Source organism: Sapajus apella, unplaced genomic scaffold (assembly GCF_009761245.1).
Source record: "Sapajus apella isolate SASKATOON/1434 unplaced genomic scaffold, GSC_monkey_1.0 scaffold13, whole genome shotgun sequence".
NCBI classification, from domain to species: domain Eukaryota; kingdom Metazoa; phylum Chordata; class Mammalia; order Primates; family Cebidae; genus Sapajus; species Sapajus apella.
In genome coordinates, this window is record NW_022436953.1 from 11180844 (window position 1) to 11197066 (window position 16223).

At 33.9% G+C, this 16223-nt stretch overlaps 1 non-coding gene across 1 annotated transcript; it reads left to right on the forward strand.

Moving 5' to 3' along the window:
• Nucleotides 1-13342: 13342 nt before the first annotated feature.
• Nucleotides 13343-13506, forward strand: LOC116554218. The gene has a single exon (XR_004270105.1). It is a non-coding gene; the product is annotated as a U1 spliceosomal RNA (small nuclear RNA).
• Nucleotides 13507-16223: the final 2717 nt, after the last annotated feature.

The following is a 16223-nucleotide window of genomic DNA, read 5'->3' on the forward strand; positions in this document are numbered from 1 at the left end:
TCTTTCTTTCTTTCTTTCTTTCTTTCTTTCTTTCTTTCTTTTTCTTTCTTTCTTTCTTTTTCTTTCTTTCTTTCCCTTCTGCCTTCCTTCCTTCCTTCTCCCTTCCCTTTCCTTCTTCCCTTCCTTCTTGCTTTATTTTTTTTTCTCAGTCTTCCTCCCTCTCTTCCTTTCTGTTTCCCCTTTTCTTCTCCCTCGTCCATCTCCTCCTCCCTTTCTCCTTCTTCTTTTAATGTTACCATGTGTATTAATCTGTTAGGACTGGTATAACAAAATACCACAGACTGAGTAAACAGCAAAAATATATTTTCCCAGAGTTGTGAAAATTAAAAGCCCACGATAAAAGACACTGTTAAGTCTAATTTCTCATGAGAGCAATTTGACTTGGAGATACTCACTTTTCACTGTGCCCCAGATGACCTTTTACATATATGTGAGTTCCCTAGTGTTTCTTCCTTTTCTTGTAGGTACATCAATCTCATCAGTGTCCCATACTTATGACCTCATTTAATCTTAATTATCTCTTTAAAGGTCTTATCTTCTAAAACAATCATATTAGGGATTAGGGCTTCAACTATGAATTTTGAAAGCACATAATCTAGTTCATAGCACGATGTTTGAATTTTCAATTTTTGGGCTTGCACATTTTCATCCTGTAATTTGAACAGTTTCAAGTATTATATACATACAAGTCACCATATATACAATTTAAGTTGAGTATCTCCCCTTAATTTAACTTCTCATTCATTATTTTTTTCTTAAGGAGAAAGACACAACCCAGAAAGTCACTTGAGGCACCAAGTTAAAGCACCAGTAATTTTTAGTATGAAAATGAGAAACTGGTAAGAATGGCCCTGTTCTACAAGATTAAGTGGAAGGGGCTGAAAGGAGTACAAATCAAACAGATGGGGGTGTGCTAGAGCAGGGGCAGGCATAGGGTACAGGCTGTTAAGCAGACCGTCCTGAGCCTGAATCCTGGGTCTACCACTTGTCAGTTGTTTGGCCAAGGGCAAGTGAGTTTTCACTCTTTGTTTCCTCATTTGCAAACTGGTCACAAAATCTGCTTTGGGGAGACTCTGCAAAGACACAAAAGCACAGGTGACATACCTGTGTGCATGTGCACACTCACTAAAATGTCTGATGGGGAGTAAGAGCTCAAAATAAAAGTCCACAGACCACAGTTTTCGAAAACATTAAAGACCATGTAGATTCCAATTCCTTGCAGAAACAATCTTGACATCAGACCCACAGGCAAAACGTATGCAAGTTCAAGGAGACATCAGACTCTCACATTCAACATAAAATTAAAGTTTCAGTGCAGACCCTGGAACTTCCTCCAGGTCTTATCAGGGACCCACTAGAGTAAGGGAATTAGAATAAATGGCATGTTGCTCACATTCAACTGAAGGCTCCTTGTGAGAAAGAATCCTGTCTGTTTTGTGTATTACTGTATGTCTGGAACCTAACACAGTGCCCAGAGATAGATGCTGGTCTGTATCTATTAATAACTGGATGAAGGCACACTATAGTCACAAAGTACTTTACTGAGCCTTGCCAATGGACACATAAGAAGCCATAAAATAAGACTATGGCAAAGGCCTTTCTCCATCCTAACACTGAGTCATTCTTAGATGTTCAAAGTTGCTCTGGAGTTTACTTGGGTTATAATAAAATATAACCCAAAGGCTTACAATAAAAAACGAAGAAGGACTCTAGACAAAAGATGTTCGAACTTTGTCCTTTCACATCCCATGCTAAATGTACAGCAAAAACCCTTCTTAAAATAATCTTAAAAGCCCTACAGTAGAGTTGAAGAAAAAAATAGTTTAGAAAATAATTTTTGATGGATGAGAGTCACCAATTTTCTAGCAATCAGAAAGAAGATGCAGAATTTGTTCCATAATATCTGCTCTTAAACTACTTCAGCCTAATGTTCCTAACAGAAGACACATATCAGGCACAAGAGACAATTTATATCACCAACACATTGACCTCGGCAGCAATTCTTACGTGTAATATAGAATAATAGATTAGAGTTTGGAGGGATGGTTGCCTAGAGCCCAAGAGAAGTAAATTTCTGCAGCTGAAAATTGCCTGTAGCTCTCCCAGAGGATGAGAATCTATTTCTAATTGCAACTTGTAACGTGATTTACATGACCTAAAACACACTTATGAGAGCCAGCCATCATTTTCACGTGTTTAATTTTACATAATTATTTTTATAGTGGAAAGATCTTCACTGTCTTTCATATTACTTTTGGCCATAAACATAATAACTTTTGATTTTCAGCTTCCTCTCTTCTTAAGAGAAAAGAAAGAATATTTTCCCAAAGCCAACTATCACAGGGAAAATAATTGCCCCAAGCTAATTAGAAGAGTGGATGGTTAATTAATAAAGTTTGAGTTGTGGGTGAGGTGGGAAGTGGGAGTATATCTAATGCAGCTATGAAGTCAGAGTCACTTAAACCCACTAGTTTTATCCAAATTGATTCCCTAGGAGTGGATGGGTGTTTTCCCTTAGACCACTGCTACAGGTGCCTGACTGATCACTCTGCTTTCGCTCACGTTCACTAAATCCCTCCTCTACCCAACAGCCTGTGATCCCTAAAATGAAATCTCAGTAACTTCTCCTAATATTTAGAACAAAATTGAAATTTCATCTCATGTTCTACATGCTCCCCACAATACAGCTAAAAGTCCTTTGGCCAGGAAAACTTAAGAAACTTTCAAGAGAGAAGGTGGGAGCTTTGGATCTGTCTATGGCCCTAGTTCAACAAGTTTGACCAGGAAACATGCCTACCAGGATTCCCAGCAGCAACTCTTCTTACAAATTCTCTTTCTGCCTATTTTTCATCTTGTCTCTGCAAATAGAATATCTCATATTATAAGTCTCTGATAAACTTTATTTGCATTTTGTTTCTAGCTGGAATTGCCACAGGGTCTTGCAACAGGAGCAAAGACTTTGCTCCTAAAGAAGAAATTCAGATCTGGACAATCTGAAAGAAGTATAATTTTTATTCAGGTTATATTTGCATGGGAATCATTTGCATTTTATCTTAGTATTGAAAACTGAGATTGGATTTCCATATTTTTTTATTTTAGTTCTTAGGAAGAAGCCTTTAATAATGACCTACAAATGGAAATTCTGTCTATGTCTTGGGCAGTGGCAAAACGAGATAGTGGATTCCCATTCCATTACCTGCCAGATACAGGGATCTGTAGAACAAAATTAGTCTGACCCTTAGAGACATAGCAAGGAAAAGCACAAGCCAAGGAACTGCTTCTAGAGCTGCCAGAAGCTGTAAGATGAATAATAGGCTCTCCCGTGAAATTTTTGGAGCTCTGCTGATGTCTTTAATTTGGACTTTGGGCCCCCAGTACTGCAAGGGAATAAAACATTTCTATTGTTTTAAGCCGAGGTTTGTTGTAATTTGTTAGAGGATCATCAGGAAACTAACAAAGCATTTTGTTTGTGGATGCAAGCGATCAACGAGGCATGCAAAGAAAGCTCCAGAAACAGGTCCCACTGGGCTAATTCCAGCAGTGCCACCCACCACTTGACTTGCTAGAGGCCCCTCTCATAGCCTCTTGGTATTGGCATGTATTAATCTATCTTACTAAATCTACGTTGTTAGTCTTAAGAAAATACCCTCAGGATTTGTTGACGCTCCCCATTACATATTTGATTTCCTTTATTTGTCAACATCTATCACTATTATTTTCTTCTTTCTAGTTTTCTGGGAGCATTAGTTTGGTGTCACTTCTAAAATTCTTTAGGTGAATTTTTTTTTAATTCATGATATATATTATTTTTTAAATGTTTTTCCTCCTTTAAAATGTATTCTAATTTTCATTGATAAATAAAAATTGTGTATATAGTCACCACTTTATATCCTTGAGAGGCTGATTACAGGATTTCCTTCAGATACAGAAATCTGTAGAAACTCAATTCCCATCTGTAAAGGGCATAGTATTTTTATATAATCTATGCACATCCTCCTGTATACTTTAAATAATCTCTAGTTTACTTATAATACATCATATGATGTAAATGCTATGGAAATACTCTTTGTGCTATATTGTTCTTTATTGGTATTAGTTTTCATTGTAGTATGGTTATATATAATTAATTTTTTGAATATTTTGAACTGTGATTGGTTAGATTGCAGATGCATACCCTAAAAATACAGAGGGCCACTTGTATTTATTATGTACAAAATGATGCTTTAATATATGTATAGATTGTAAAATGAATATATCAAGCTAATTAGCATATATATTGCCTCATAGACGTCATTTTCTTTTGTGATGAGAACACTTAACATGAACTTTCTTTGCAATTTTCAAGTATATATCATTAGCTATAGTCACCATAATATGCAAAAGATTTCTTGAATTTATTCCTCCTTCGTAAGCCAATCTCCCCAATCGTCCCCACCAACCCCACTAAAACTCTTGTAGACACCATCCTATTCTCTGCTTTTATGAATTTGACATTCTTAGATTCTACATATAAGCACACTTGTGGCATTTGTCCTTCTGTGCTTATTTCACTTAAATTATTAAATGATTAACTTCTCAGGCTTACTTTTTAATGTATATGTTTAAAAATATAAATTTTCTCGATTCACAGCTTTATCTGAATTTCTTAATTATTGATTGCTGTATTTTGGTTGTAATGATGATATTCATTGTCATTCAATTAAAAGTGATTTTTAATTTTATTGTAATATCTATTTTAATCTATGGATTGTTTAGACACATAGTGCTTGATTTCCAAACTTCTGCCAGTTTCTGTTAGCATATTCTTGATTAATTTCAAAATAGAAAACCACCTCTTTATTATTTCAATTATGGAATGCTTGTTCATGAATTGGGTAATGACTTAACAGATAGTTCATTTGGTTAAAAATCCTTGAAAGTAATTTGTATTTGGAAACTTTTGGGTTCAGTTCTTGTTAAGCTTGTCCAGGTATGTCAAGTTTGAGATTTTGTGTTTCAAATTTTTTTGTATTTTACTGATTTAATTTTTACTCTCTCATATACTGAGAGAGATGTATTAAAGCCTTATACCATAATTGTGATATCATTTCCTATTTATTTCTGTACAGTTGTGTTTTGTATATTTTGAGACTACATTATTAGGTGCATATGCATTTAGAATTTTATATTTTCTGGTGAGTTAACTCTTCCATCATTATGAAATTATCACTCCTCTGACAAGAATAATGATCCTTGTCTTAATATCTACATTTCTTTTGGTTAGCGTTTGTATAGGACATCTTATCTGATTCTTTTTCTTACAACTTTATATTTAAGAGTCTATTGTGAGCAACAAATATGTGAGTTTGTCCCACAAATATGACAGGCAATATTGGTTCACCCAAAGACATGTTCAACTCTAACTCCAAGTACTTATGAACGTTACTTTATTTGAAAAAAGAGTCCTGTAAGACAATAGCTTCAAATAACCAAGTGGATCTTAAATCTAATAGCAGGTGTCTTTATGAGAGACAGAAGAGTAGAAAACAGGGAGAAAAGGAGGCCATGTGAAGTTGAAGACAGAGATTGGAGTTATGTTACCACAAGTCAAGGAACTGCTTCTAGAGCTGTCAGAACCTATAAGATGAAGAATATGTTCTGCCATGAAATACTTGGAGCCCTGTTGGTAATTTTATTTTGGACTTCAGGCCTCTGGAACTGTAATAGAATACATTTCTATTGTTTTAATCCAAGAGTTTTGTGGTAATTTGTTAGGGCATCCTTAAAAAAACTAATAAAGCACTTTGTTTCTCTTTATTTAGAAATATTTAGACTATTGTTGTTAATATGATTATCTATATATTAATATCAAAATAGCTTGTCTTTTCTTACCTATTTGATCTGCTTGTCCATGTTCCCTTTTTTCTGCTTCCTTGAATTCTCAGAGTTAATACATTTTTATTATTAATTTTGCCCTGTATTAACTTATTATAGATTGTTTTATAGTTTTCCTGGTATGCTAGAGATTATATAATGTATCTAATGAATATAAATTTATACTCTCTTGGCCTCCAGACAACTCAAAATGTTTCAAACACCGTAACAATATTTCTCCTCTGACTTTAGTATTACTGTTTTTATATACTTTAATTTTTTTATATTTTGTAAAGCTCACAGCATATTCTTCTTTTTTTGTGGTTACTGTCAATATTTATTTAGATTCATTTATATAACTTTAATCTGACTGTCCTTTCCTTCATGCATATTCCACCTTTCTCCTAGGCTCTTTTATATTCTGCTGAAAGAATACTTATCTGGTGATTTTTTGATGTTGTCATCGTTTGTGCTGTTTGGTTTGATTTTAGTTTAAATCTGCTGCTAATAACATTTCTCTGAGTTTGACTAAAAATATTTTAGGCTTTTTGAAGGAATATACAATTTTTCTTTTACTTCTTTTGGATAGACAATTTAAGATTAGTATTCATATCCCTTTCACTTATTAAAGACATCATTCACCTGTCCCCTCTCTTCTGCAGCTCTCAGTGTGGCTCATTTGAAGGTAACCCAGACTTTTACATGTCTATTTGTAAAGTTTTCTTTCTTTTGGACTTTAGTCGCGGTGCACTTATGGGGATTTCTGGTGTACGTTTCCTACTTCATTATATTATTATTGAATATGAACCTTGATGACTTAGCTATCTTTGGGGAAAATTTACTGCCACTATCTCTGCTCCCTTCCCTCTCCCCTCACCTCTCTGATTTCAATTGCATACACACTAGAACATTACAAGATATCTCATAGGTGCACTGTGCTCCTTTTTGGAAATTTTTATAATTTTTGTCTTTATGTGCATCTACCTGTGTGCTTTCTGCTTTTCTATCTTCCAGGACACCAGGTCTCTCTTGGTCTGTGTCTAACATGTTGGTTCATCTATTTATTGACTTTGATTTTGATGATGTTATTTCATTTCTATTATATTTTATTTGTAGTTTTTTGTCAGCTGAAACTTACAACACTATTTATATCATAAACACATTAAGGTTGGTTTTCTTTTTAAAACTTCATGAGTCTAATTAGCCCATTGTTGGATTCTCTGTTGATCTACCTGTTTTATCTGTCACTTTTTTCCCTCATAATTTTCTTCACATTTTGTGTTCTCACATGCCTGGTTGTTTTGTTTGTTGATATCCAGACATTAAGTGTGAAAACCTATAGGGATAATACGAGGCATTTAATGCAACCATCTCCCTCCATATAGAGTTTACTTATGTTTTTAAAAAGCAGCTATGCTAGCAGAACTAGAAATTCCAGGTCACCTTTACTGAGATGATTTAAAGGTGGACTTTATTTTATTTGAGAACTTGACTATTTCCTCTGTTTCCTTCTCCTTGGATATATCATTATTGCAGTCACAATCAAAACCTGAGATATTTAACAGGGCTTTACCTTTTGGTATCACATCATCCCTATAAAGGCGTCAGAAGTTTTATTCAGCTTCTCAGCCAGTGAGTTAGGAACTGGAATTTAGCGGTTCCAAATCTATGACATCATTGGATTTTCTTCCCCTGTAGATCTTAACCACGTATTCCTCATTTAGTAGGTCTTCAATACATTCAAATGTTTTCCCCACCCCTTTCTCTCTTTCTCATCTATTTATAATTTTCTTCAAATTATTTATTAGTTATAAGAGGGCACATTAGTCACAAGCTAATGAATTAAACAATTGCTAGAAAAGGAGACCTTGTTACTAATTTTATTGAACATAGTAATGTGCCTATATTACTGCTGTATTTCCCACCTTTAAGGTTTTGAAGAACGAAATGTAAATAGAAGGTATTTGTACAATTTACAGAGAAGCTTTTTACAAGAGTTGAATCAGCACCTTTTGTCCTACTTTTTTATGCTGTCTAGAATATAGGCATGATTTCCTTCATTTAAAAAATATCTTGAATCACGAGGCACATTTGAAATGCAAGATATGTGATGTGAATGGCAGAAAAGAAAAATACTAGAAGACTGAATTTCCAACAAATGTGAGTCTGTGCTACTGGCACTTAACTTCCATCTTTTTAAAGCTAATGATATTTCCATACTTTGCTATGAGCAGCTGAGTAACACTTATACCTGAATACAATTTCATAAAACTATTCATACTGAACGAAGTATGTTATTCTTATTCTGGGATAAACAGACTTTTTTATATCAGCAAAGCAACCAAATTTCAATTTACAATACCAGAGCTCAGGACATATTTTTCCACCAAAACATCCATCCAAGTATAAGCGAATGGCCTGGCCTTAACACATTATTTGTTTGTAAGTATGCTTATACAAAACAGGTTGTTTTTTATTATATTTTATCTAGCATATTAGTTGCTATTCTCTATTAGTGTTTTTCCACTACCCTTGTCTTTGCTGTCTTCTCTTCATCTTTTTTTCTGTCATATTAGGTTTGCTTAGGGTTCTATAAATATTCCGTCTGCTAATGATATGAGTTGTATGACAGCTAACAGCTCACATTATTTACAGTCTTTGCTTTTTAGAGTAAAACAGAACACCATCAAGTGTGGTGATTTTCTCAGCTGCAAGATACAAGGCACTCCAGCCCTATTAAGGAAGAATAACTGTTATGATTATTTAATGATGTACACAATGCCTGTTATTAGCTATTTATTGATGTATGAATACTTGGGATCTACTGCTTCTAGTGCCAGTAAGAACAACTCATTTTTCAATCAAACCTAATTGACATTGCTGGTATATTGAGAAAAATTTAATGCTTCTCATTAGATTTATTGGATGGCACCATTCTCGCCAAATCTCTTATTGACATGTAATCTATATTAATGTCAAGGTGATAGATTTATAGTTGAAAGATCAAGCCTTATCTCTAATGTTTCAATCTACAGGAACAAGAAACAGGAACAGGAACAATCTACAGGAACAAGAAAATTGCATGAAAATCGACATGCTGATAATAAAATTTATATATATATATATATATATATAAATTTATATATAGTATACTTACTATATATAGTATATATATAAATTTATATTTATGGTATATACACTATATACTATATATAGTATATTCACTACATATGTAGTAAGTGTATTATATATAAATTTATATATAGTAAGTATACTATATAAATTTTGTATTATTAATAGTATATATACTATATATATAAACATATATACTCTCTACATATACTATATATAAATTATATATATGCTGTGTAAATTTTTATATATAGTATACTTATTATATATATAAATTTACACCTATATTAATTTGTATATAGATAAATACGTGTGTGTGTGTGTGTGTGTGTGTGTATACATATAAATATGTGAATTATACATAGGAGGAATCAGGAATCTGAAGAGTGTTGCTTCTTGGGAACCTGTCTCTTGTGGTCTTGGAGTAGAAACCAGATATAAATTAGAAAAATCATAACTTCTCTAAATGCCTGAATGTAGTGTTTACTGCAGGATTATCAAATGAGTAGGTTAACAATTGAAAAGGTGTTAGAGATGAGGGTCTCAGCCATCAGTGCATGATAACTAAGATTTCAATGACACATTTATCAGTGAACAGAACCCTTCAACTCACAATCTGAATTTTGAATTTAGCAAAACTTATATTCCATATTGATAGGTAAATACCACTGAGGAAAACTCAGAGTAGTCACATTCTGGCATCATCATCATTGTAGGTACTGGAATGCTTGAGAGCTTCATCCCTCTGCTAGAAGTGCATTAGAAATACTCAGTCTTCTAAAAAAAATTCACGGAGAAGATCTGTACTACTTTGGGGGGAAACACTACATATATTAATACAGCTTGTAGATAGATGCTCATTTGTTGCATGTTTGGAGCTGTTTTCATTGTTGCTATTGCTGTTCTTGCTTGTTGTTTTTAATATTACTATATCTTTCTTGATCCCTACTAACTACGAATTAAAATACATTATTCAATCTATTTTTGACTTAATTTTCTCTCAGTAAAATCCAAGATGATAATAGTATGAGTTTCATAGCATTGTGAAAGTTAAATGAGTGAAAGCATGTCATTGAGTTAAAACAGAGCCTGAAAGAGAGAAACTAAAATATGAGAGTGAATGATCACTGTCATTATCATCAAGCTGATTATAATCATAGTCATCTTCAGCAGCACTAGTTACCATTTACCTATCTCTCTATTTCTCTATCTCTTGCATATTAAATCTCTATTCATCTCTACATCTATGCTTATCTTCATCAGTGATACTCAGCCTTGAGTATAGTTGAATAACAACAGGGGAGAACGTGTTGCCTCAGCCAAGTGGTCTTGACATGTGTCTTTCTGACTAGGTGGCAAAGGTTTTATTCTCTTTGCATGTAGTGAGTGAATGAAACTAACTGCTACTCTGTTCACAAATGTTTGGACTATGAAATGGTCATGAGCTAAAAGAAGCCATATATACTGAAAATATATATACATGTTAAAAGACAACTTGTAGACAAAATAAATGCAACAGGTTTCACTTGAGCATTAAAATATTCATGAATTGGGCAACACTCAAAACCAGAAGAGGTTCACAGAGCTCCACTTTAGCAGCTCCAGCAGCAGGCATTCATAGACTGAATGCAGAATCAAAGTATGAATATCACTTTGATTGACTAAAGGGAAGGATTTGCTTTATTTGTTTATTGTCCAGTGGAAAGTCTCTAGTAATATAACTAACAGCTAATTGTTTGTGACTGGCTGAAGCTCAGTTTAACTTGTTTGTTCATTTTTTCAAAATTAATGCATTATAAGGAATGCAAACTTTGTTAGACTCAGTTTGTTTATGTAAGGGTTCTGTGTACAGAAACAACCCCAGGCTAATGGTTTTCAGCTTATTTTATTTTAATCAAAGGGAGAGATTAAAAAAAAAAAAAAGAAGTGGAAAAGGGAGAGAGAACTTGAGAGAGGCCAGCTGTGGTAACCCCATAACTAGTTTCTCTTTTCCCTTGAACAGTGTTTATTCCAATCCTGAACTTTTTCTGCCATTGCTCAATCTCCATTAGCCTAATACTTCAGTCATCTACTTTAATGAAAAGAGGATAGTAAATAAAATAAAATTTCCTGACTGCTACAACAGCCTCTATATTTATAGGCTTCTCATCAGTCCCACCTACTTAAGCTAATAGTCAAATCCTTTTTCTTGGAACCCAAAAGTTACCTTATTTAGCCATTACGTTTTTACTCTGCATTAGTGAAGACTAATAACTCCCACAGTCTGCATCTCATATTTTTATCACCAGAGCCCCAAACTCAATTCAGATGCCTTCAGCTGGACACTTTATTTGCCCAGTTGAGGCAATATATATTTTGATTTAAAAAATATTTAGAAACCTAAAGATGAAATTGTCTGAAGAGTATATCAATCTATCCATTTGAACCTTAGAGAAAACGTTTCAGATTAAGCATGAAACAATCTGTGTAAATGATTTTGACTCATAGAGCAATCCATCCATCTCCATAAGCATTTAAGATGTAAATTTAACATAGATTAGAAATTTATATTTGAAGATGCTTCTTGGAGACACCCCAGTTGGATTTGAATTGGGTTTTACATGGCATGTCATTTAAATTTCTCTGCTTATTTAACTTCCAGCACTTGGCAGATGCATTCCCAGGAAGCAGTTACACCTCTTCCAAATGCCTTAGTCCTTGGAAGAGAGAAAGCACTAGAATTTTAAGCCAAGCTTAAGCACCCACACAAGACAACATGGCATCCAACCTGAAAATGTGTCAGAAGGAGTGAAAGAATAATGTGTCTTAATGTATCAGAATATCACATATTCGTCAAAATATAGGTCACTGGTGGTTGCATGAACAGAGCAGGGTGGATATCAGTCATTTACTAATTAACGGTCAGTTCTGCCTCATCCCTTACAAAACAGACTTCAGAGACCAGGAGAGCTCCATGACTCAAAATATCATAATTTAGCTTTCTTTTTCCTTCACAGGCTAGTAGAAAAGATAAAAAGATACAGGTAAGATGTGGGGATTTTGCTGTGCTCCCGTTTAGAAGCCTGTATGCAGAGCACAAAATTGCAATGCCAGATATCTACACAACATCCTGTGAACTGAGAGATAAATCAATGTTATGTGAACAACTATGGTGTCTGCTGGATTGTGCTTAGGACTTTGGATTTATTCAAGTCTCACTTTTGAATGGCGTATAGTCTAGGTAAGGAGGCAAGACTAACCTGGGCAAAAATAACCAGGATTCAGAGTGCAATGCCACAGGTTGAAACTGTCAGAAAATGTTGCCAGCAACATCATTCTAAACCAGATCAGTCAACCATCTTGTGCAGATGTAGGAGTGTGAAAAGACTGAATTCAAGTATAAAGAATCTGTTTCTCTGATAGCCAGGTGCAGTGGAATAAATTCCAATCTCCAATCAGCAATAAGCTTATTTCCATGTCAAGAAGGTTTTCCAGAAAGAAGGATGCATGCATTCATTGCTCTATGGTTTTAAAGACCTGTGTTTGTTGCTGGCCTTATACAAGCTGAGTCTGAGTTCTTCATAGTACTCAGCTATCTAACAGGAGTTGTTCCTGTACAGTCTTCCCTCCACACCTTTAGCTGTGCCAGTCTTCTCACCTGGAATTCTTTCTTTTTTCATTCCACCAATCCTACTTTTTCTTAGTTTGCATCCTGCAAGGCCACTTTTAATTGTTTCCTCAGTGGAGTTTTCCAATGATAGCAGTCTTTAGTTTTCATTTGTTTTGGATTTTAATCTTAACTACTCTCAATAGATCTTTAAAATTTACTTCTAACCAGGTGATTTAATTTTACTCATGATCACAAAGGAGGTCTTTTCTTTTCATTTTGCACAGTCTTGTGTCAAGTTTGGCCAATAGAACAGGTGTGGAAGGAACAGATATATTTCTACCTCTACTTCTAATTAAACAATAAAGCAAAATTTATTTTATGATTCTTTTCTCTTTTCCTTTCAAGGTAACTTCAGAAGGATGTGAAGTCTGAAGACAAAAATATGGAACCCTGAGTGAGTACTTTTGGAAGTTCTACCCAGGAGATCTCTGAAACTAGCAATGACAAAGTTAAATTTTGTGCCAATGAGATATAAACTCTTTTTTTTTAAACCATTGAAATTCTTTAGTATTTCAAATAATAATAGCAAGTATTAAAAATTAGTACTTGCTATTATTATTTGAAATACTAAAGAATTTTAAATAATGTTATTTAAATACTAAAGAATTTAATACTGTTAAAAGTAGGAAGTGTATCCTCAGTGATAGACTGTTTTGCTCAATTTACTTATAAGTGAATGCATGAAAACCACTTAGAACCATGCATAGCATACTTACCTGGCAGGGGAGATACCATGATCACAAAGGTGGTTTTCCCAGGGCGAGGCTTATCCATTGCACTCCGGATGTGCTGACCCCTGCGATTTCCCGAAATGTGGGAAACTCGACTGCATAATTTGTGGTGGTGGGGGACTGCGTTCACGCTTTCCCCTGCTCTTTATTAAAAAAAAAAAAAAGAAAAGAATCATGCATAGCACATCTTAGGTGCTTAATAATGTAGATGTTATTCTAATTTTATGACTGCTACTATTATTATTGCTAGTGCAAGACATTCAACTAATATTTAGTGAGTGCTCACTGTGTACTAAGCATGCCCTGGGTATTGAAGAAAAAAATTAGTAAATAATCACTGCATTTGTTCTTGAGTTCACAGTCTAGTAAAAATAAAATAACAATGGCAATAAAATATCTAATCTTCCCTAATGACTGTCACTGTTCTACATTTTTCTATTTATTAACTCTTATTTTCTTTTTTTTTTTCCCATTTATTTATTTTATTGCATTTTAGGTTTTGGGGTACATGTGAAGAACATGCAAAATTGTTGCATAGGAACACATGTGGCAGTGTGATTTGCTGCCTTCCTCCCCATCACCTACATCTGGAACTCTTATTTTCTTAAGATAACTTAATTTTATCCCCATTTTGCAGTTGGGGAAACTGAGGAAAAAAGAGATTATACATAATTCCTAATGCTACAAAGCTGGTAATTGACAAAGCCAGGATTCAAATCTAGTGATTCTAATTTCAGTGTTTATGGTTTTATCTTTTATGCCATGCTGCCTATGATAATTAAGTGAATTAATGGAGCTGTGTACAGAATGGGATGAAGAAACTTCATTGAGCAGTGACACTGGAACAAAGTTTGACAGATGAGTAGAAGTTTACCAGGTGCATTATAAAATTAAGAACATGAAAAATAAATTACTTTCAATTGATGCACCAATTGATTAATTGATTAATGGTGTTAATTTTATAATGCATTGGGCTGTGTAGTCTGAAAGGTCTAAATTAGTGATGACTCTTGGTTTTAAAATGGAGAAATTCAACTCAAACAGTACTTAAGAAAAGGAGAAAACTTTTAAGAGATCATATGCAAGTCTCCATCCAGATGCCTCAGAGAAATAATTAGTAAAATCCCTCTCTCTGATTTCATTCTAATAAAGTTATTTTAAAAATATTGAGTATAAAAGAAATGGACACCAATTACTTGAGGCTAGTAGTTTATGGGGCTATTTACTACCATAAAAGAAGACTAACACAGAGACATTTTCCCCATCCTATTCTTCCTCCTAGACATATAGGAAGACTCATTTGTTTAGACTTATTTTCACATTGTTGAAGTCAAATGATTGACTACTAGTCAATGAGTTGTAGGATGAAAGGGTCTAAGTCTCACTAGTCCTGGCTTGTAAAAATATTTATTTCTAAGTCTTCCAATTCTTTCATCCTCAGGTGCAGTGACGTTAGAAGCCAAATATTTCATTATGTGACCAACTTATAATCAGGAGGAGTATGATCCAACCCATATTGGACTTCCCATGACCTATAAATATGTCTATATTTTTTAAACTAGTAAGATGCCAGTGTTTGTTTGTTGCTGTGGTATATTCTACCTATCCTAGTTAATTCAACCATCTGATTAATAAGGTCTCAGAGACAACTCTGAATGGACTGATTTGTCTTCTATGTTAAACTCTGAATTAAATACTATAGCCAAAAATTTGTAATAATCTGATTGGAGAGGCCCAACTTGGAAACAAATAAAAATAAACCAAATAGAATATTGGAAGATTCAGAATGCAAAGAAGCAAAAGTTTTAAAAAAATACATTCATTACATATCTCAAAGGTGTGATTTGTCTTATAGTAGGTAACACATACTAAACATATCTGGCTTTATTTAGACCACTGTTAATGTACATCTGCATTCTACCAATAACTGGAAGGACAATTTTTCTTATAATAAGCCTGTGGTCTATTTTCATAATAAAGATCCATTCATTATTTTAGCTCAATAAGCAAATATTTTCTTCTGCCTAAAATATTTCTTCTCACCCACATCATACCTAATGCCTAGGAGTTAATGCTGCACAATTCAGGCATTTAATTCAAATATAGAAGGGCTTTACATACATTTCTTGTTTTTTACTAACACTGTCATTGGACTTTGTTTTTATTAACTATTAATACATTTGACTTCAAGAGAAATTAAATTTCTTTGCTTGAAAATCTCATGAAAGTAGAAAGTTAAATCAAAGGGATTATGATTGGTATTGCATTGGAGAAAATCTTACCTGCATAAATCCTAATATGGGTCCAATTTTTATTACAGAAAATTCTTTACATTTAGGAAGTAGGCAACGAATGGCAGAATTCAAATGCACAGAGAAATCCAGTACTTCTTTGTACTTGGATCGTATAGTAGAATTGAAGAAAGCTTCCAAGGCTTGTGATTTTTCTCACTTTAAGTTTCAGACTTTTGGGAACAAACTTTCACAATTAGGCACCATCTTAAAGATTAGCTCCAGCCATACTATAGAATCTTCTTCTTTGCTTAAGCTCTTATTTTCTTTATTCTCCAAAACTGTATTTGGCCTCATATTAGAAATGGACACTGTATGCTGTAAAGTATTTTAGAATAGTAAGAGGCAAAGAAAACAAGAGTGGCACGTGTACACTGGAATTCCCAGAGCAGTAATACAATCAATGAGTCAATCTGTAGGAATTCAGGAAAAAAAATCTCAATTGAAATCAGAATGCTCTAGAGAAACTTCATGAAATAAAGGGAACTTAAAATGGCATGAAACATGGGTTTGTTCAAGCAAGGTGAAAATAAAAGGTAGTAAGTGACTTCTAGTTGAAGCATTGAA